We start from the raw sequence: 23754 nt of genomic DNA on the forward strand, positions 1-23754 counted from the left end.
TTTCTTTTGAACAAAGGAGGTCTGTCTGAAACAGGTGCTCTAATGGTTACCCTGGCCTTCATAAATAGCTTCTAGGTGAAGTATTACTTCTGTTAACCATGAGTAACTTCACAAGGCACCTTGGTTTACTGCATGAGGTTTCCATTTTATATTAAAAAAAACCCCCACAGCCACAGCTCCGTGGTGTTTGGTGCCTCATAAGTTGCTGTTTATTTTTAGAGCATGCTTATCACAATTTGTCAGCCAAATATTGGCCTGTCCCGTCTGCTATTAGATAGCTGCTGAAATGCCATTCTCAAGATAATTTTACCTACCCTGGTTGTTCCAGGGTAATCTTTGTTTCTAAAAGAAATAATCTAAAACTTGCCAACTCTGCAGAACATGTAAAATAGTAGAAGATGGGCTTATTAAGTTTTGCAACCATACCATAATGTGTTAAATTTAATGTGACAAAATGGTTTTGAGAGTCTGTGGTAAGTTGCCTGAGTGTGTTGAAAAGTCTGAATGTTACTTATGAACACTAGTGAAAAATACTTCTAAATTGGTTGTAAAATGAGCCAGGAGATAATGAAGAAATAGCTGGGCCAGTCTCCAGGCTGGTAAGACATGGCTACTTGCACACTGTGCATTGCTTTAGGAAAACTGTGTCACAGTTTCTTTTAAGGAGAAAGGAAAGTTCTGCTTTAAACAAATGACATTTGATATCTTACTTGATTTCTTTTCCCGTTTCTTCTATTTATAGATGTCTTCAGTTTGGGATTTATCTGAAAGCTAAGGTCAGGAAGTGCCTTCCTCCAAAAATGCTACTTGTTGTGGTTTTCTGGAATGTCCTGTCCCCTCTCCTTTCCAAAAGGAACTGTACAGAAAGTATTTTTCCACAATGAGACACAGATCTTCAGCTCTGCAGTATCAGGCTGTGACTCTGGCATATCCTGGTTCACCTCCAAAACTGAAACTTTAAAAAATCATCTCTCGGTGTCCACAAGACTTAGATGACTGATTAAAACACAGAATACAGTAACCACTTCAGTTTCAATTATTTCTCATTTTAATAGAGCCTCCTATGTGGAGGCAGAGGAACATAGGCTGCATCCTATTTGGTAGGACTCTTTTCCCATTTGGATTTTCAGATGACCTTGATGACTTTGTTTACATAGGGATACATTTAGAGGAGATGCTCACCCACTCCATGCTTCTACCAACTATGGAAGGTCTTGGAAGATCTAAATAAGAAGGGTTTCTCCCACCCTGGAGGTCATGAAAATAACAAGTGAATGATCATTAAACATGTACTTTTTGGTGAGTTCTGGTGTTGAAAAAGTTTCTCTCCAGTTTACTAACAAAAGGCTTAACCACTTAAACTAGTCCTCTGAGAGAGTACAGCAATCCTGAGGGCAGCAAAGATGTGGGAGTGCAATGAAAGCTTTTGACTAAACTGTTTTTTTCATAGTCAGGGTGCAGTGCAAGGTTTTAAATTCAGGATTGATTTCTTACAAGCAGCTCTATTTAGTCAGTCAAGTTTGCACTATTGTTTATACAGCACTACAACTGAACTTGTATGCTTGTGGTATGACCACTTAGCAAGCATGCACTGTAAAGTACATCTGGGGAATAAATAAGTTTAAAATTAGGTTATATTTGAAGTCTTTGTTAAAGTCTTTAACTAAACAAGCATCATGCACCCAAGTCTTCTTGTGATGTTCCCCTTTTAAAATTTATTTAAACCTATGTTACTTATTGAAACCTCTGATGACAAGTAACTCCTTTTTGGAATATGGGTTTGACAGTATGTTATTTAGTCTATAATGACTATTTTGTCATCTCACTTTATTTTTGTATTGTTTCGTATTTCCATATGCAGTAAACTATATTTAGAATTAGGACCGTCAGCAGTAGTTGAACATTTTGTTTGACTTCATATTTGTGTCTGGCTTTTGTAGAACTTTTCTTAATGGGCCTGATTAGTGTTTAGTACTTTGCATTTGCTTTAGGAGCCTTTGCAATGCGTTGTGGTGAGCAGGTTTTAGGAAAACCTGCGGTGAGTTTAATTGTCACTGTTGAACTGTCTCATCCCCAGTGTGCAGTGCCCCTTGAAAGAGGTTTCTGAAGCCAGCTCTGTATGTCTGAGAGTTTTTGTAGGTGTTGAAATTCTAAGTACTGAACAGAATGTTCTCAATTTATTTGAAAAAGTAGTGTGGCATTTTTTAGGAAACAATCACAAAGAAAATATTTTTCTGTATTGATACTGTTTTGACCTTTCTGGTGCCCTGCTAACTGGGATATGAGTTTTTAAATCTGTATTTAACTAACAGAAGAGATAAAACCCCAAGTGTCATATGACTTCCAGTAATCAGAGGTTTTGTGAACTAGTGGACCTGTTCCTTTTTTTTGTCCAGAATATTCTGTAGACTTTGCAAACAGAGAGTAACTTTTTGTTTTTATGGCTTTTTTTTGCTTTCAAGTAGTCACCATAATAATTAGGCTGCTTCCATGTTTTTCTTGTATTCCTAATGCTAACTGTTTAAAATAACAGGGACCTACAGTTATGACAAAAAACCCATTTTACATCTGCATAAATTCTGTCTTGTCTTGCAGCTGTAAATTGTTGGGGGACGGCAGGCATCTTTTCACGTGTTTTGCTGTCTGCTGAAAGTTGGCCTTGAAACCACTGGAACTTAGTTGCATGTTAAAATGTGCGATTTTGTATTCCAATTAATGAGTGGATTTTGCAGCTTTAAAGTAAGGCAAGAGGCTCCATGTTGTGTGCAGAAGATGATCCTTTTTGCATCTGCTACTCGGCGCCTTGGTTTAGTATCTGCTGTCTAAAACATCAGAATGGACATTTGTCTTTTGTGATGGATGTGTGGGTTTGTATTTTTTTCCCCCCGCAGAAGAAAAAGACAAAATAGTGTCTGTAAGGAGTGAAAAATGACAAAGTAGTGTCTGTAGATGATCTATGACTGCCTCCAGTGACAGACCATCAGGTGTGGTGGTCTGCAGGCAGCACCACGGTGTTCAGGAGCAGCTCCTTGGCGTTGAGTCATTTCAGCAAATTCCAGCTCTAAGGATAGCATGGCCCTGCAATGCCTGCATTGCAGCTTCTCTGGAAGGATAACCTGCTCAGAGTGCACTTACAAAACTTAGACATGCTGCAATCATGAGTCATTTAGAAAATTTTAGTTAGGAGCCTGCTGTTCAGGGACAAACACTCACATGCAGTAGCTTTTCGAATACATTCCAACTTAATTAATTTATAAATTCTTTACTTTGACAATATTAAAAGGAAATTATTCCTGGGGGATTAATTTACCATTTTAATTAATCTTCTCAGGAGAAGATGATCTTCTGTGAATATCTTGCTAAACGTTTTTCCTGTAATTAAAAAGCTCGAAACTAACCAACCAACAAACAAACAAAAAAGGGAAAAGAAGAAAAACCACAAAAGGGATCTCTGTCTGTAATACCTGATGTGTGAGACCACCTGCTAACCAGAAAATTGTCTTTTGATCTGAGACAGATAAAGAAAATAGTGAGAATCTTCCAGGTAGGTGTGAGATAGTGACCTGATAAGAAGGCAGATACAGTAAAAATGTTGCACTAGTTAAATACAGCATCCCTCACACAGTGGGTCATCCTTTGTGCGTTTCAGCTTGCATATTATACCACCATCACCCAATTCTTTTCTTTGATGAACAGAAGGCTTTTTTCCTTTCTCCAGCTGAGAATCTCCCAGCTATTATCAACTACAACTTTAAATCTTTTTTCCCCCTCATTTATTCTTCTCATTCTACTGTTTTATTCTCTCTGCTCTTCTTATTCTTTTCATGGTTGCAGGGTTTCTGTGTGTGTAACTATTTCTGATTGGTTTATGCTGCTAGGACTCAGTTTCTAAAATTGCAACATTATTCACTTTGGTAATGAACAATGCAAGAAAAATGCTTTAAGGGCTAAAAGGAATTCAGCCTGTCATAAGCACTAAAGCGTACTTGCTGCTTATGGACAGATTCCTCCTTCAGCCTAAAAGCTATATGGGATTTATAAATCCCATGTAGTGTCAAAATCTGAAGGGTGGTTTAGCAATTGCCCTGGCATCTCTTAGTATGCTGAAATTAAAAAAAAAAAACCCAGAACCCCTTCTTATTTTTTTTCTTAACTTGTTACTTTTGAGATTGCTATTTAATCAATAGTTTGTAGTTTACATTTGCTTTTTATTAAAAAAATAAAGTTCCCGGTAACAACATGACTCTGAAATTACATGCTTTAGAAATGATCTCTGATTGTGTTTATGTTAAAAAACTCATTCTATTCAAACATCTGTTTGCACTTGGATAAAATAAAGAAAATGACCTTTCTGTCCTGTGGGGTGTGTGCGGTTTCTTTGGTTTTGTTTCATTTTGCCTTATGAATAAATGTGTTAGGGCAACTGGAACTAACACAGCAACACTGAAATGGTGCTGCTTGGCAGCATGGAATGTTTGAAACAGCAGGAATATGCTCTATATGTTCAGTTGTGGAGGGTTTTTGTTATTCTGTCCTCACGATGCTGTCTTCAGTTAGTGTGAGTCGCAGTGACTATTCATCTAACATTTCATAGTCATGCTCAGTTTGGACAAATAGAGGATGCCTTTAAAAGAAAGGAAACAAAACTTCTCCACTTTGTGTAGGAGGACTGTAAAATACCTTAAATCACTGTAAGAATGAGGATGTACTTTCCAAATCATTATTTCAGATTTGGAATTGTGGGTAGCAGTTTGTCAGTCTTTCCCCATGTCTGTTAAAGATGTAATCTGGAAAAGCAGCTGGCACATAAATTATTCAAATACCATATTCCAGTTTTAAAAGTACAGGTGGCATCCAGAATCAAGTATTATTCATTTTTAGTGGAACCCTGGAGGTATTTAGTTGGATTTCCAAATAGTTTTGAGAAATAAAGCTTCATCTCTTGGATTTTCTGTGAACTGCTTCTTGTTTGACAAAGTAGAGGTGGGAGAAATTGTGGATTTATTTACTAAGAAATGCTTTCATAGTCAGTGTAAACTTAGAGTGGAAGGTAAAGATATATTTTTTCATGTGTAAACAAATACTTTTATGCCAGGCTGCTTTGCTGTCTACTGCCATTAGAGCTGGGACATCAAGCCAAGGACTTGTGTGCTCTCTTTTCCAGATAATTTGACTTCTTATAAATAAACTCTGCCATGGATTTTCGTGTCCAGCTCCTTTGAGCATCTCTGGAAATTACAATACTTCCAATGATAGCAATGTAGAGGAAAAAAATCTTTTGGTGTTTCTGCACTATGACTTGTCTGTAATTGGCTACCCTGTGGACAGCTGAAAGATGTTGCCTGTTTCAGAAGGCAGATGTTAAGGCTTTTTGGTGGTAGGCTGCTGTTTGGAGGGACCTTATGGCCCTTTGAATTAGCTGAGTCATTTAAAAATTAACTTTAAAATACCACAATAGCTGTATCTAAGCCTATATCTCTGCCACCCATTGCACCTATTTTGAGGAGAAACACACCCAGGAGAAAATTATTATGTGTATCTTCCAGGTCCTGCAGTTTGACTTGGTAGGTGAAGGTGTAAGAATCACAGTCTTGGGTAGCTAATTCGGTTGCAACCTATGTTTATGTTGGTTCTTAGTTCTCCATGGTTAGTCTGTAAAAATAAACAAAACTTGAGAGTGAGATAAAAACTTAGACCAGTCAGTCTTGATAGTGACAAAAAATGATTATTAGTGAAGCTGTCTTTGCAACCAGGGTGACTTAAGCGGACTTTTGTTAGGGAACTTGCTACAGTTTCAGGTAACTCTGACTCTGGCCCTGTTTTCTAGCTAGAGAGAGGGGAAGTGTTTTATCATAGTTATGCTGGTTGAGGCGAGGTGTGCATGCAGATGTGGTTGTTGCTAATGGATGTTTTTCTCTTGCCTAGATGAGGTGCTGTGCATCAACCTGAGCATCACTGTGCTGCTGTCTGTGGAAGGCTTTTATTGAAATAACCATCTGGAATTCTTCCCCCCCCCCCCCCCCCCCGAATGAACAGAATCCTGTAACTCTGTAGAATGCATTCTGCATACAATTAGTGTTTTTTCCCTGTTAATGTGACCTTTTCTTCCTAAAGAAGTATTCTCCATTATCCAAACCCAAGAAAGGTAATTTGGTATCAATATTTTGTCCTGTTTCTCTTAAGAGGAATTTAGTGTGGCTTATTTAGGGGGGAAAAAGTGTTTGTATGTAAAATAAATGTAAAGTCCAGCTTGCAAATATATGTTGGATTATATCATATGACCAAATGCTAATATTTAGCAATAATGAGGGCAATAATTACTGTCTTGGACAACTTGGAAATATTAGCTGCAGGCATTTAAAAATGTTAATAACCTTCAGTCCACTAGTCCAGACAGTTTCTGAATGCTGAGGAAGTTGTTAAATAATGAAGTGCGGTGATGTTCGCCAGAAGCAGCCTAGCAGCCAACAGAGCAGGTACTACTGTGTGTGACATTTCACATGTGGGGGATGAATATTAACCACTTTACCAGAACAATGGCATTTTAAGAGGCTGGTGGTTTTTAAAGGCTAAGCCCCAGATGAGAAGCACAGGAAAAGGAATGAAGTGGAAGAGGACAGGAGGTCAGAGTACATGGTGCAGCTTTTCAGGTAGCTTCTTTTGCTGCCTCTGTTAACTGTCGCCTCCAGCACTTGGCACTTGATCTGTGGTTTTTTAGGAAGACATATTGTTTCATTTACCACAGTGGCAGAAGAAACTAACTTTCAGAGAGAGGTTATGTAGGGAGAAAAAAGTAGACTTCAATTTATAGCAATTCATCCCATGGTTTTGCTGAAATTCAATTGAGATAAGTTTTTAAGATAACCTTATTAATTTTTATTTGCAGAAGGAAGTATGTGAATATCTTTTATTGCAAAAAATTATATGAACAGCTTTTTCAGTGTGAGCAGGTTTTTAGCTTATTTCTACTTTTTTTCTTCTCTCCACTATTTGTTGTTTTCGTTCAGATTCAGGTAGAAATATGCTTCAAATGTAATTGGATTTGAGCATCTCCACAATTTAAATTAACTGTACTGGCAAAGCTGTTCATGTGCTGATTTAATAGGCTCTAATGTCATATATAAATTGCCTACAGTAGGTTGTGGGAGTTTCTCCTGTCTGGACTGAGATGCTCAGAAGGAAGAGGAATGTCAGTGATGCTCTCCTGTATAATGGCACCAGTCTAGCTTATGCTCTGATCAGTTTTCCCAGGAGCAAAAATTCTTCAGATCATGTTATATCACCAAATATTCATTTTGTTCTGAGAAGAGATGTAACTGTGCTGGCAAAGCAGCTTTTGCAAATGTCTCCACTTGTGTCAGTTAGGCTTGTCTGCTTTGCAGCCTGTTACTTTTATAGACCTGCCTGGAGAGAGAGTGTAGGTGTGATAATAACAGCTTTCATTTTCATAAAATGTAGTGAAGTGTTTGTAGTTTCCTTGCTCTCTTTCTGTACAAGTATTACTTCACCAATTTATTAAGTGACTGTTAAGCTAATTAATGACTATTTAAATGACTGTTAGCTAATTAAGCAAATTTTTGGATGTCTGTGGTGTCAATAGGTATGTCTCATCTCACTGTGCTGCTATTCATGTGGGAAACAGTCCTATAACTTTCCAATAGATTACAAAAACATGGTGCAACTCACTACAAACCATGTTTGGAAGACAGAAAGGGTGAGGGAAGAATGCTAAGGTGGTAAATATTGCTGTATGAAACCATTAGGCAGGCTGAGTTCAAAGTAAGGCTTGGAATAATGACTGTATTTCAGGAGGATGAGCAGGAGCATGGATTGACTGGGCCTTTTGTGGTATTATTTCTGATTTTTACTAGTCTGGCATGTCTTTCAAAAAGAAGTGCTGCTGTTGTAAGGGGATTGTATGGTTTGAGGAGGAGGATAAAATTTTCCTGTGGGTAGAACAGACATAGTTTTAGTGAATTAATAAGAAAAGCAACCTTTCTATACATTTATGCTTGGCTACCAAACAGTGCTTGTAGAGAGAAAATGGAGAGCTAGTTAATGTTTTTGTCCCACTTTCATTGAAAATGTAGGACCTGCAAATACAAGTTTAAAGTATTTAAATACTTACATTTTTTTGTTGCTTAAAAACTGCCAATTATGCCAAATTGAAGTTGAAATTAACATTGCTAATGTCAATTAAAACAAGCAAGAGCTTCCAATTTCAATGGAATGTCCTTACATGGAATAATTACATTTTTAATTCTTTACTTAAAACCAGGCAAACCAAAAGAAAACAGAAGGAAATTATTGGTGCTGGCATTGGATACACCGCTAGCACTGCTTCAAAACATGAGTAGCATTAAAAATTAATACATTCAATAAAACTTGAAAGTATGAAGAAAATAAATAACACTTCAGGATGCCTATTATCTCCAATTTGTTCTTTTACAGGAAAGCTTATGGGCTCTCATTTCTGTTCAGGAACATATTCTAAAACCTGACAAAGACTCAACCTTTGGTTGCTATTGAAAATGAAATGTACCTACTCCTTGGTATCTTAAGTCAGCCAAGCATTTATTTGACTTTAAATGATTTTGAAGTGTTAGGAGTAGCATCTGTATTTGTGTTTGGGATGCTCTTGTTCTCTGCAAGGCTGTATTGCATGCAAGGGATTGAAAGAAAAATCATGGCATAATGTTCTTGAATACATAAATCTCTTAAGTAAAGTTTTTCCTAATTCTTGGTTCCAGACTGTACTCGAGAGAGAAGTTTTATTTTGGTAATCTGAAAACAGATCTTCTTCCATCATGGCTAAACAGTAATTTCAGAGACAATGCTACTTGTGTAAACTGTGGAGGCAAAAAATAGACTTCCAGTAGTTGTAAGAGCTTGTTTTTCATGGCTGTGTTGTTGCTCATAGGAAGGTTTGCAATTTGTTTAATTACAGCTTCCTCTGTAGACAGTGGAAAAAGTTACAACTTTTTCGTACCTGATGGTTCTTTTTATATACTTTGAAAGCTGCCATGCCCTATTTGACAGGAAAAATATTTGTTTGTTTTCTCCACCTGCAGTTAAGAGGCAACTTCTTCAAGTAGTCACTATCTAGATTTACCACATTTAAAAGTGAATCATTTTAGCACTTTTGACAGCATGCATTTAACAGCACGTGTTGAGCTTAGCAAAGAGGGAGCAGCAAGTAGATGGAGCAGTCCATCAGCAGCTGCCAAAACTGTACATTGGATTTAAGCCATAGCTATTAATCATTTCTTCTGTGAAAAGGAAAAAAATGCATCAAAAGCCTTTAGGGCGTTGGGAGGGGAAATTCCTTCCCTCTGCTAAGCAGAGAAATATACTTTATTTAGTCATACAGCAGCTTCCTAAGTTGTCTGAACTAGTGGAGTTTGCATGTGAGATGTTTCACTTTTATAAGTTTCATTTGCTGCAAATATACTAGCAAAAGTTTTCTAAAAATGCAGCCGAGGCCATCAGAATTAATTTACTGCCTTTTAAACACAGCTGCAGAAAATTTATCTACTAAGTTCTCTTTCTGTGTTTCCAGAGAAGAGAAAGGGAGGACATGAACCAAAATTGCTTCTGTTGCTTCTTTGAGGTGTTGCAAGTTCACTTTCTCTCTGTTGCCATTCTGAAGTTTATTTATTTATTTGTTTGTTTATTTTTGAAGCCCCCAAAAAAACCCCATGGTTTGGGTTGGAGGGGACCTTTAGAGGTCATCTGGTCCAGCCATGCTGAGAGCAAGGCCATCTTCAGCTAGGTCAGGCTGGCCAACCTGATCTGGAATGTGTCCAGGGAAGGGGCATCTACCACTCCATTGCCAGTCATTCACTGGCCTCATCGTAAAAAACAAATAAAATTCTTCCTTATATCTAAAAGATAACTCCATAGTGTTTCTAAATCGGGGGTTTTAGTATTTCTAGGTTTTTTGTATTTCAAAATTTTTGCAACACTTAAAATTACTCAAACAACATCCTTTGCTTGTGTGCTATCTCTATCCAAAGCATGAGTTGTGCTGGGTGGAAAATAGAACTCTAGAAATGGGCGTGTTGGTGGAACCTGAAGAAAATGTTTTTCTTCAGATTTATATAAGCTACCCAGACCGCCTGACTTGCTCAGATTTAAAGGGATGTCTTGCAAAACCCCTGCAGTGAGTCATGAACATTTTTATCTCGGGAAAATTTGAATTTCCATTTCAGGAAGTGGAATATAAATAACCTTCAGTAAGAAGACCAGAAATTCTTTGGATAATATAACATTTTAACAGTCAATAGTAAATGGCTGGTATTTTCAAGGCTGAGAATTAGTCAGGTGCAACTCAATGATATTTATAAAATTTTCAAAATATATTTTTTAACATGTTAAATGTTTTTCTAGATCAGGGATGCTAAAATAGTTGTAAAGCCTGGAGTTGGATATAGCTATAGAGAATCTCTGCTTTTATTTCCTTCTTTGAAATTTTGAATTAGGGATTTGGAACAGGCCTTTGAGTTATTAAAAAGACATAATAAATGGCTTAGTATGCACCAGTATTTCTTATTTATGCTTGCATTGGTACAAGCTGGACTTGCAGTCAGCATAAACTGAAAAGAGAGGATAATTTTGGGTCCTGTAAGGAATGGCTGCCTCCCAGTAGTCAAAAATGTCACTTTTGTTGCATCATGATTTGCAGAAATCTGTGCAGATCATGACTCCAGAAAGTTCCTCTGTGCTGCATAGCTGTTAAAGAACTTCCATGAATTTAAATGTTTACTCGAGTGCTATGAGGGGTGGTATTATTGCATGTGAAACAGACACCTTAAACTTTTTCTAACAAATTTTGCGAATAGAATACTAAATTGGCAGCAGGGAAATGAGAAGAAAGATGCCATTTATTCAGTGAGATGTAGTTTTGTTAGGCATTCATGGAGGAAAACTCTCTCGTATGCTCAGGCTGATAGAGCGGAGTGTGGACCAGGTAAGAAGATAGAAAATGGAATCTTGGAGCTGTTGGTAAAGACAAACCAGCTCCTCAAAGATGAGGCATCTATTGGTGAATGATGCTGCTGCTTGTTTTGAAATGGGTAGGAGTGCTGCAACCAAAACTTAGTTGGCACTGCTGACTTTAAAGGCCTTCTCAACCTTCCTTTATGAATTCCTTGTTTTGCTCTAATAGTGACTGGAAAGGAATCTTGATGAAGCAGAATCCTCAATTAGTACTAAAGTGTGCAAGGAGGAATGTTGCTGGTATCTCTTTTGGTCCCAGCCCTCCTCATGTTTTTCACGTTCTCTTCAGCAATTATGCTGTCAGGGATGGTAGCTGATTGACAGCTATGCTTTGCATATTGGACAAGTGAATGACAGAAGAAAAGCAGTCTTTGTGGCTTTGGGAGAGGCCTGGTTTGTGCTGGGTGGAATATATGCAATTTTATGCTGTCATTTAAAATGCAGGATTTAATTGCAAGAAGTAATGCCAGCTCACTCGTGTAGCAAATAGGAAGGAAGTAAACACTGTAAAATAAGTATGCAAATATATTCTTGTGCTCTGGGCTTATTAACTTGTTATAATATCTTTATGGTACTACCTAGTGATGGTGAGGTTATCAATCCTAGCAATCTCTTTGAGATGGGTTTTTTTGTGATACGTCCATTGTCTCAACTCCTAAAGAAGCTAGACAGTGATATTGTGGGAGAAAAATTAGTAGATGTTTAATATTAGAGTGTAATTTAATAACAAGTTAACAAGTCTTAATGGTAGACAAAGAATTCTTAACCTGCAATAGTGGAAGACTTAGCTGTGTTGATGCTGACCGGGTAGAAAAGGCCTTTCTTATGGCACCTTCCCTATGCTTGATAGTTTAGGAGCCTTAGCTGAGATTTTTATAGTTGAAAAATATGTTTTTTCAACTGAAATATTTTGTTGTATGTGTTTCTTACTTCTGTCGTTTTCCCAGGTGCAGCACCTTCTAAGCAGAGCCATCCTGGTAAATAGAACTCTTGAAATGCCAGTGTCTTTCTCCACTGGAAAGGCTATGCTGCATCCTACAAGTGTATTTTTGATGTTACAACCTTGATACTCCTTATGTGCATGTTTGGAAATATTTAAAATACATTGTAGTGTATAAACTCCCTTGCAATTTCTCTGAAGACAAGCTTCAGGTTGATTGAAAACCTTTACTGGCTAATTAATTTGAAAAAATAAACAAGAATTTTTGCTAAGTACTTGTAATAAGGCTTCCTGAGCCATGTGGTGTGATTATGCTGCTGCATTAAACACAAGATTGTTAGGAAAAAGGGTGTGCACAGTTTTGTTGGATAATTAAATGAGGCATAAAAAGATAGTTCTCTTTGTTCTGACCTTCTGAATGCATTGAGCTTGCAGTTCTGTTATTTTAGTTAGGATGTTGTAATGCTTGAACTTGGTGATAGAAGCTCTATACCTTTCTCAGATGCTTTCCAACACTATAGTGGTTCTTGAATAGATAATAGATATAGGTAATATATAAATTTTATATATATTTCTTGGCATCTGCCATCTGTCCCCTTAACCTCTGAGCTTCTCTTTTTCCAAAACCTGTCCCTTAAGGACAATTTTTCCCCTCTGCTTCCGTAGTCCATTGTTTATACTGTGGGCAATGACCTGCAAGGGTTTATCATAAGGTGTGTCAAGTCTGTAGCTTGATTTCATAGCCTTGTTTTATACAAAATGATGTAAAAATAAATACATGATTTTTACTGAGAGAGAAAGTGAGATATTTTACCCCAAACAAAATAATGTATGTAATGCACGCTGTCCAAGGGAACTTAAGAGTTTATTAAAGGTCATTAGTCAGATATCTTAGCTTCTTGGCTTTTGTTGTCATGAAAATATTTCCATGTTGCTGTGGCATGTCTAAAAATAGTGACTACATCCCCATATTTTTGTGCAGTTCCAAATAAAAATGCATCCTGTTGATCATATAAAAAATACCCAGTGGATATCTACTTTTTAAAAAAATCAGTTTTGTTTTCTTGAAGATTTAGGGGAGGTTCGCCAAGCAGGAAGAGAGATGTTTGCAGATGGGAACTCTTCCATTTTTTTCGTAGTAAAGACCTATCTTTCAAGAAGAATGAGTCTTTTAGTCTGTTCTTTAAGCCTCAGAATACTATACAATCTAACTGCCAGATGGAGAATAATTTAATGGAAGACATTTTCTTAGAGCGTTTTCTCTCTGAAAACAAGTGAAAATGATGCATTTGTGTCCTATCATGGGTTATATCAACCCATGTGTTGGGTTTTTGTGCGAGAAACCCAACAGTCAGGGACTTCTGTGTGTTCAGACAAAATGCAGCTCATTTCAGGAGTATGGATATTCTAGAAGCTATAACTTATTTTAGGGTATGTTTATGTTCAGTCTTACGGCTTCATCTTTGCTCAAATTGTGCAATTTTTTTCAAACAACAAAATTTGCTTTTCCCCCAAAAAACATACAATCCAAATAATTACCAAAGAAGATTACCAAATTAATTACCAAAGAGGATTTTCAAATAGCCATCATGATTGAGGAAGGCTGGGGTGATATGAGTGCTGGCAAAAGATGTAAACCGGAAACTGGAAAGCTGACTGTAGCATTGGGATGGGTACAGGTTATGAGGTATTAGAATGGCCCTGGAATCTCAGAGTGTTGGAAAATTGTTGGTTTGTGTTGTAGTGTAGTAAGGAAGGTGAGACAAACACTTGTAACAATACATTTCAGTGTATCAAATGTATCTTTTTACACCGTGTGAGTTTCTGGCAGGGCTGTTGGAAGAGCATGGATGAAGGAAAATTAATTTCTACAGAGTAAACCAAAAATGACCACTAATTCCTGTCTCCCTTGAACGAGTTGCTGCCAAAGATAGTTCTGCTGGGCTGTAACCCTTCCTGAAGGCAGCTTTCAAAGGCTTGCCTAGCTCCTACTCAGTCTCACTTAGAACCGTTTTCCTTCTCACCTTCTCCTTGTAACCCTTTGCTTGCTTTCACCCTCTGACTTTCAATGGTTGTTGTAATCTAGCTGATGGTCCTGGTAAGGTGTCCTTAAACCTTCTCATTCTGAGTTTGAAATTAAAGGAGGTAGAGTGAGGATTGACTGTTGTATTTGCATTATTTAATGGAAGGGAGGAAAGAAGGGAAAGGTGGTCGTGATGACTTGTGAGTTTTCTGGCCTGGAATATGGAAAACCCTAGAGAGGGGAATGGTGGATGAACAAAGGCTTATAGAATTAACGAAAAAGGGGAAGGGAGACAAATGGAATCAGAATGTTCAGAGACTTGTATTTCTGATGAGATTACTGCAGAGAGAGAGTTTGCTGCAGAGGACATGACAAACAGGTGACTCACCAGCTGCTTGGTGGCACGAGGTGGCCAGGGCTGTGCTGCAGAGGCAGCCGGTGTGCATGTGCTTGTGGAGGATGTGCCAGCTGATGCTGTGGGCAAGCTTTTTGGTGCTTCATTTCTCTGATTCACTTTTACAGCACAGCTGCTGTGTGGGACCAGCTCCTGGGTGCAACTATTGCTATATTTATGAAGTGCAAATGTATAGGATTCATCTTTGGCTGTGGCAAGGAAGGTTATAGATAATAAATGGCAATTGTTTGGTCATGAGAGAGGTGTCACTTCCCAAATCAGCTTAAGCTATGCTTTCCTTAAAGCAATTGTAGTCTTTTGTTTGCTACACCAAGTGACAACTTTTACACAACAGAAAAAGACGGTGTACAGAAATTGTCCTAACACCAAATCAATATGCTCAAGTATGATCTCGTTCAGTTCCCTAAATAGATTCTGTCCCTAAAGCAGCAGCTGGTGGAGCTGGGGAGTTGATACCACCAAACAGTAGCCTCCCAGAAAGTGCAACAGCCCAAGTTTCTCCCTTCCTTCACCTCTTAGAGCTTTTGCCTGTAGCAGGAGTTATTTTTAAATGAACTAAACAAAAACCAATCCAATTGTAGTGAAATTTAGGGAAAAAGAGGGGTAATATTTTTCTTTTAGAAGTCCAGGTGATTGGACTCATTACTCAGTAGCTATGCAAAGGATAAGCACTATGTTGTTAATGTCAATGTTTTTGGAGCTGGGTTCACTGTGCTTGCTATTTAATGCTGAAAAGTGAGTTTAATCCAGGAAATTCTGTTTGGGTGCTGCTGGGACGATGGCAAAAGAATGCATATCAGAAACAAACTTCTTCAGCAAAACCAAAAGCTGTTTCTGAGCCTCATTTGACAGATATGGATAGCTCTGACTGTCAGGCTTTGGTTTTGGTTTTTTGGGTCTCTAGTTTAAAAAAAAATCTCAAGCTAGTAATATCTCTGTATTTGTCAGGATCAGCTGGTGTCTGGACTTAGTGAATGAATCTGAATTATATTCCTTCTACATTTCCCACTTTGGATCTATGGACTCTGCTTATAACAGAGCTTTTATTAGCAACTTAGTATTTAAAATATAACTTTATCTATATTAGCTGTTCCTAGTTTGTAATTGTGTGCCTAGTCTCATTTGTGGGCACTGAACTTGGAATTTACAGATCCATCTCTCCTTCCTTCTCTCAAAGGAACCTATTTATAGCTCAACAGAGCAAATATCTTAGCAATGTTTTTCAAACTGTGGAGCATGAGAACTAGAGAGCTGAGGAAATAAAATTGCTATTTTCCTGACTGTAATTGATTTTCTCCTTCACTCATTTCTTATGAATAAGAGGACCAAATTGAAAGATTAATTAACAGCAAATAAATTCAATAGAAAAAAAATTTAAAGGATAAATTGGGGAAATAGTTCTTTCATCTTCAAAGGAAATGTTGAGGATTTTCCTGTCTTGTTGATTGTGATGGGCTTATTGAGTGCTGAATGGTGCTGGAGTTACTTGTGAGGCAGCCCTGCTTCTCTGTGATCTCAGGTGTTTATCAAAAGGAATACAAGTATATTAAGTTGGTTTTGTTGTGGTTGAACAAATGTTTCTAAGTAATATTTGAACTCAGGTTTATGAACAAATTGGTATTTCTTTGACTTGTTCAGAAAGTTGTTATATGGGCAGCTTATTTTTTTCTCAGTAGTGGAGCCTGCATAGATACTTCTGATCCATTCCTCTATCATCTTTTTAATGTAGCTTAATGCTTAATACACTGAAGATGCTAAGCTAGGAAACATGAGTTTAACACAACTGCCATCATTCTAAATTCTTCTGAGTCCCTTTGAATAGCCCAGAGCTGGTGGGAGGAGGAGGGAAAGTGGGAGAAACAATACTTTGTACCACCCAAATTGAGCAATAAGTTATTGCTGCATGGGGTTTCTGAGAAATCCAAAATTGTTGGTCTCCAGAAGATGAAGCTTAAATTACACCCTCTGAAATGTTGCTTGCCCTTACTTATTTTCTCAAAATTCTGGTCAAAGTTTTTGTCCAGTTTTATTCCAACTTTTGAACTCCTTTCACAAATATGAGTGGCCTTTTATTTTAAATGTCTTACAGAACTGGTGTCAGTTCAGAGTTGCAGGAGGAGAATAATATACTTGGCACACAGAATGAATCTTGACACAGGCAGCTGACGAACAGTGGTGGAAAAAGGGCATTTTGAACTTAAAATATGCTCGTGAGAAAAATCTTGTAATAGAAATTATTAAGTGGAAGTGGAAAAACCCCACTTACATTAGGTTCAGTGTTTGCTCTACTGCACACAGTGAAGTCTTTGCTTCTGTTTCAACTGTTTTAATTCAGTCATTGCAGTCTGTGCAACTCTGTTCTTACTGACAACATGAGGTAGGCATGTTTATTATGGTGGGGTGTTTTGAAAGCTTTAATGGCAAGAAGAGTTCATTCACCTATTTGTAACTCATGGCATTCAGGGTGTGGGTGAAGGCTGAAAAAGGACTCTGTCTCAGAGGTATGCAAGAGATACAATTTCTCTGTTTCACCTCATGGAAGAAAATGATCTGTGGTTAATCATGTCACCTTCCTCCTCCTCGTTGTGGTGCCGAGAGGTAGGAAGGATAATAGGGGAGGATGTGTGCCAGAGCTGAGATGGCAAAGAGATCCAAGGGAACTCAACTTACTGGTTTGAGAATCCTGAAACCAATTACTGTGCCTGGGCTGGTACTAAAGAATGAGGAACTGGGGATACCTCTCTCCTTAGCAGTATTGACTTCATAATTGTCAGATTGACGCCTGAGTGCAATCCCAAGTGTCTGTTACTTTTCCCATCTACATGCCCTGTTTCTTAAGCTGAAAACAAGCAGCTTAGCTTGGGACAGACACAGGGCAGGGGCTGGAGAGGAGTGAGTGATAGCACTGAGCAGCGGGCAGCATTACCCTCGGTGAGTTGTACAAACTTCCTACCTGCTCTGTTAAACCATGTTGCTATTCCAACCACTAAAGTATGCAGTATAAACCTTTACCTATTAAACTCCCCTGAGCAAGGCAGGGCACCATTCTGCCTGCTAATAGTACTAATAGCAGGAAATGAATGACTTAATTTCCTTCTATTCTGCTGACAAATTGCTCTTCTAAAATGGGCAGTGAAGTTGAATTGGAATTAAAAAAAAAACCAACAAAAACATTGCTAGTATTTCAGTTATAGTGGTTTTTGTGATTTTATTTTTTTTCTTTTCCCTTTTTGTTTTTTTAAACAAATCTTCCCAATACTACAAATAGTTGAATACACTGTGCTTACTGCTCTTTGACTTGGTAGAATGCTTGTGCTTGGTCACATGCTCTCTTTGTTCCTTTTTTATTTTATGGCAAGGATAACCATAATCTTAAAAGCCAGCCATTCTAATTATTGAGGTAATAAATAGTTAAAGTAGCTGTAGCCCAATGATGCAAGCCATTGTACCATCCCCTACAGGTGTTTTCTCATAAAGAGCAGATGGCTGATACGTTACTGATTCCTCGTGGACAACAAATTAGGAGAAGGCAGATATATTTATTACTTCTAGAAAACAAATTTAACTCCATGCAATTTCATTCTTTTAAAGGTTTCTCCTTGTTTCTGTCCTTGACAGAAAGGTTTATGTAACCTTTATTAAAAACAGAATGAAGAAAATATACAGAATTTTGATCTTGTTGTTCAAGTTACAAGCATTTAGGAATTGTATATGTGGGTGAGCATGTATAAATTATAATAATTTGTATATAGAATTTATAGTATAATTATTACCAAATCTAAGCAATCAAAAACTGATTTATTAATAAAATGAGAAGAGAGCTTTTTTTTGTTTTTCTACATGATACACTTGAGCTTTTTTTAGGACTGAAATAAAAGAGGCCACTGGGTGACTAAATCTATCTTTTGCTGTGTCAGACTGCTGTGCAGCAGAGTATTTCCTAAACTGTTTGTATTCCTTTCCAAATTCCCATTGCTGTGGTGCTTGTGTTACTAGGTCAGCTTTGTCTTTTAATAGCCTTGTGTATATTCTAGTTAACTTTATTTCTGGAGAGCTGCAATTGCCTGTGACCTCTCCTGTGTTTTACCATAGCTGGCATTTTGGGAATACTCTCTTGCAGAACAGACTCTTTTCTGCAGCTCTCCTGGTTTTGAATTAATCTGAAGGAAATGGCTAGATTGGATCTTGAGAGCAATTTGTAGAAAGGCTCAAGTGGTTTTGCTGTTATCATAGTGTTTGCTTCTCTCATGGCTACATTATGGGCTCTCAAAACTGTCATGTTATCAAATAGTAAGCAAGTTGTTTTTTATTAGTTCATAAATGCTTTTTCATCTTGTATGACTGGTTTTTAAAATGCTTTCATTTGTTATAGGCATAATTTGGAAAAAAGTTTAAAAATGAAAAGATTACAGTGATACCTTTCTCTACTACTTTTCTGTATTCCCTTTTAACTAAATATTAAATATTTGGATTTTGTGTTTCTTTGGAACTTGTTATGTTCTCCATATTTACAAGTGTTCTATGTGGCACTACAGTGGTAATGGTAGTTACCACTGTAAATGGTGGTCACAACCATCTGTCTTTCTGGATCCTGTCTAAGAAAGCAGCAAAAACCCGTAACCAAACGTAACGAAAAACATGGGTTTTGGGTATATTGTTGCCTATGTGTTGTAATGACTTTTATTTTCCTTGTGACCTCTACATTTGATCAAAACCCCTATATTCTTGTATATTATAACAATAGTTGACACTGTATTTCAGTGAAGCTACTGCAGGGGCTCTGTGCCCTGTGTGTATGTTCCCATCACTTGACAGACCCACTGGAACCCCCAAGAATGGGTGAACCTGGGCATGATCAGCCCCTCAGATTTAGAACATCAGCCTTTGTCCTTTGTGTCTTTTGCATCTGGTTGTTTACACTTCCATATCCTTTTTTTTTTTTCCTCCTAATGGCTGTTCTTTTACCTCTCATATCATCCAGTGCTGTGTTTTGTTCATGGCTGTTAGTAAAGATATAAATAAGATGATATCTAATCTCCCATTAAACATTTTGGAACAGCCCCGTTGCACCCTCAGCAGATTTGCAGATGACACTGAGCTGAGTGGTGCAGTTGGCACACCTGAAGGATGGGATGCCATCCAGAGGGACCTGGATCAGCTCAAGAAGTGGGCCCATGGGAACACTGTGAGGTTTAACAAGACAAAGGTGCTGCACCTGGGTTGGGGAAATCCCCAATATCAACCCAGGCTGGGGATGGACAGGTCAGGAGCAGCCCTGCCCAGAAGGACTTGGGGGTGCTGGTGGATGAGAGGCTGGACATGAGCCAGCCATGTGAACTCCCAGCCCAGAGAGCCAAACGTGTCCTGGGCTGCATCCAAAACAGTGTGAGCAGCAGGGGAGGGAGGGGATTCTGCCCCTCTGCTCTGGCAAGACCCCACCTGGAGCCCTGCGTCCAGCTCTGGGCTCCCAGCACAGGGAGGACATGGAACTGTTGGAGTTGGTCCAGATGAGGCCACCATGTTGATCAGAGGGATGGTGCACCTCTTCTGTGAGGAAGGGCTGAGAAAATTGAGACTGTTCAGCTTGGAAAAGAGGACTTGAGGTGACCTAGTTGCTGTCTTCCAGTACTTAAAGATAGCCTACCAAAAAAACTGGAGAGAGGGCTTGCAAGAGCATGTAGTGACAAGACAAGGGGGAATGACTTCAGACTGAGAGTAGGTTTAGATATTAGGAAAAAATACTTTACTCTGAGGGTGGTGAGGCACTGAAACAGGTTGCCAGAGAAGTTATGGGTGCCCCATCCCTGGAAGTGTTGGAACTTGATATTAAGGTCTCTTTCATCTGCAAACCATTCTATGATTCTATGATTCTTTCCTTACTGTCTACTAAGGTACTTGAGGAAGCTTTGGATGTTTAGTTTGCTTTGCAATTTTCAGCTCCATTTGATATATGATGGTACTAGTTTCTGTCACATCCGGGTGACAAACTGGCTGCTGTTATGGAGCTGCTTATGCAAAGGAAGAGAGGAGATGAGTTCTTGGCAGTGTGGGAAGGTAGTAAAGATACATTTTTCAAAAATACCTGTCAAGATTTGTCGTCACTCTTTTAAGACACCGGTGTAGCAGAATGAGTTCTGAAACTGCATTGGTAATATCTGAGCATTGAAACACCTGCAAATGGATGTAAACATGGGCTGGCTGAAAGTTAAGAGATTTTGCCAAAATAGGGATGCGAAAGCCATGTATCTCATTTTGTTCTTGGTCTTCAGTATATGCCTTCCTTTCTTCTGAGGTATAAATAAATGATCAAATTGCATCTGTGTATGCCTTGGGTGTTTGTAAATCAAATTTTTGAGCAGGCTGCCTTGATTCTGTCAGTGTTTTTTTCAAAATCATTGTTACCTGGGACATAGAAGGAAGCTGTCATATAGCTGTCATAGCCAAAGCAAATGCTGTAGGCTAAGTATTGGTGATGCCAGATAAGGAGAGAAGTGTAGACTTGTTCACACAAGTATTCAATTTTGTGTAAAATGACTTAGTAACTTTTTTCCCAATTCATCTGGTAATTATAAAAAGAACAACAATATAAGAGAGGCTTGATAAAATTATGGTTATTCTTAAAGAAATTGAAGAATGTTCAAGCACTTAATAGTGAAGATAATGAACCTAATTTCATTTACTAAAATGAATGTAGTGTCTCTGATCTTGGGATTCTAGGTTGAGTGCAAAACCTTGAATTAGTTGAGCAAGAAGATTTTCTTTTTATGGAGGATATTAAACACCTCTGTCAAACCATTTCTCAGAGTGTGCTCCTGCAAAGTAACAGTAAGCCTTAAATTCCAATATTTTGCACTTGCAAGTCTGTCTTCTAGAATATGAGTGGGAAAATTTAAATTTGAAGGTCTACAAAAGTCCCTTCAGAAGATAGTGCCTATTCAGCTAAAAAAAAAATATTAAAAATTCATAGACAAGCAAAAAAAGATGCATTTTTTTGTTCTTATTCTGGAATAGCAAGTTTTCATTTTCATCTTAAAAGACAATAACTACTCAGTGTGCAGCATGATAACTGCACACTGTACACAAAATATAGAAATTGCAATTGCTTATTCATTGAGCACAAATCCAGTGAAAGGTTGTAGGGCTGGTAATAACCTGTATAGTCTCCACCATTTCAGCATTCAAACCCCAAATACAAGTACAAAGTGAATTTGACCTTAAATGTTTGTGCTATTTGTGAGACAATGAAGTAGTATGAGACTTTTTCTAAAGCAGAATCAAGCAAAATATATAAATGCAAAAGGCTACGTAAACATTTGTGTAGCAAGTCCGTGGGGGTTGGGAGCCGTGCAGAGGAGAGGAGGAAGGAATTGCTCCTTTAATTTGCTGGTACTGTGATACCTTTGGGAAATAAAAAAGCAGGGAGAACAGTATAGTTCATGATCTTTCATAATCCTGTCTTTCCTGTGGTGGAAGTGCTCAGAGGGGTTGTACTGCTGGAGCTGTTCTTCCCCAGAGTTTGTTTTGCTGGGAAGGAGGTGATATTTCCTTATGCAGTAAGGAAGGTGCTTCCTTTTACCCCCGTGCCTTTGTGTTTGTTGCTGCAGCTGACTTGCTCCAATTATGCTCTCTATTTTAAGTGGCTATTACAGCTCTGCTTTCTTTTGGCAGTAGCTCATACATAACAAAGCAACCTCAGTGTATACGATATATGGCTTTGCCTATTTTATGCTTGTAGTGGTTGGAGTAGGTAAAAAAACCAAAATTGGAGGAGGAGGAGTTGCTTTATACTGGAACACAAGAAATACCTACGTTAAAATCTGCCCAGAAGTCACCTGGCAGCTATAAATTTGGACAGCCTGAAATATTTCTTTCTAATGAGAATATTGCATGGCCTTGTTACAGGGAGCAGTCTTACAAAAGGACTTGTAGGTACTCAGTTCAGTCATGTTGTGTATGGTACCTAATTCAGATTATGAATTTGGTGCTGCAACACCTTCTCTGGTATTCAGTTAAAGTAGACCCACCATACTATTGCTGTGCTTTGAGCATATGCTAAAGCAATAATCTTTTTTTCCTTTGGTCTAATACAACTTCTGTCAACTTGATCTGAAACCAGAAATATACCTCTTTATTATTTTATGGTGGATGATGCTTCATGAGTGTTGTAGTGTTCTTTGTTTACCATAGCATCTTTTTTAAATGGTGAAATGTGTGCGATGGGCAGTTGGGAAAACAAGCAAACAACATTATTTAAAAATGCACTTTTGAAACCTTATCCAGGGCGTTTTCCAAAAATAAGAATACTTTTTTTCAGGAAAAAGATTAGTGGCAAGTAAGTATTATGTTAAGATAACTTTATGATGTAAAGACTCTTAATACCTTGTTGTAAAAGTTAATGTTTGATAAGCTGTCGAGCTGATGAGCTTGTATAGCTACTGTATACTACTGATGTATGTGCAAGCTATGAAAATTGATACTCCAATGTTATTTTGATACTTTAATTGATACTCCAATGTTATTTTTTCCAAGAAGAATTGGAAAGTTTTGCTCCTTTCTGAAAAATGGTGTGAGAACTTAAATAATTCTGAGTTGTATGATGTGCATATAGTTTGCCCTTAAAAGCCAGTGAGTGACTTAGCCTGTTTTTAAATGGTACTTTTTTTATGATAGCTCCAGATGTTGGTAGATTGTGTGATTCAGCACTAAAAGGATTTTCCAAAGGGTTTTAGCCATGACTAAAAGGGCGGTAGATCATCAGTAATCTGTGGCTCTGTGAATTGGTTCAGACTTCAGTTTTGAGTCTAGGCTTGTTCCTCTGTTTGAACTGTTTGGAGGCATGAGTGTGTGTGCAGGCAGCACAACTTGCTGTTAGCAGCCCTTAATGCTTTTCTTTAATAGAAAAAAGCAGGTCAGTTATCTGAAGAATAGTGTAAAACACTCAGTGAATATTGATGTCACTTTGTTACTGTTGATGGAAATCACATTTTTCTGCTAAACGCAGTCACTAATTAATGCTGGAGGCTTCTGGAACTTTTGAATGTAAAAATAGGGGTTTCCTGCTAGCAAGCACAAAAGAGAAAGTTTCTTCCGACATAAGACATGTAAACTTTTGAGATTAAAAAGCAAAACAGAATTGTGCTCAGAGTTGTTTTTCCTATATTTATGATGAATTCACTAAATTTTGAGCACATTCTGGGTCTGTTAGATTGTGCTTTTTACTAGAATTGCTTAGTTTTCATTCTGACTGCAACACTTGTTTCTGCCTCAAGTGCTTTTGAAAATTCTTCTCCCTAACCCTATTTTTAGTTAATTTTTTTTCTTGCTGCCCCCACCATATTTCTGAAGGCTTGCCTGTCATTCAAGTCCATGAAGAAAACC

General features: G+C 37.9%; 1 protein-coding gene across 7 annotated transcripts in view; it reads left to right on the top strand.

The window, feature by feature from the left end:
• The window catches only part of RAPGEF2 (Rap guanine nucleotide exchange factor 2), a 184654-nt gene that overhangs the window by 11842 nt on the left and 149058 nt on the right, over positions 1-23754 (top strand). The window lies entirely within an intron of this gene.

The sequence above is a fragment of the Agelaius tricolor genome, unplaced genomic scaffold (genome assembly GCF_023055355.1).
Source record: "Agelaius tricolor isolate 1412-34295 unplaced genomic scaffold, bAgeTri1.0.p SCAF_8, whole genome shotgun sequence".
NCBI classification, from domain to species: Eukaryota; Metazoa; Chordata; class Aves; order Passeriformes; family Icteridae; genus Agelaius; species Agelaius tricolor.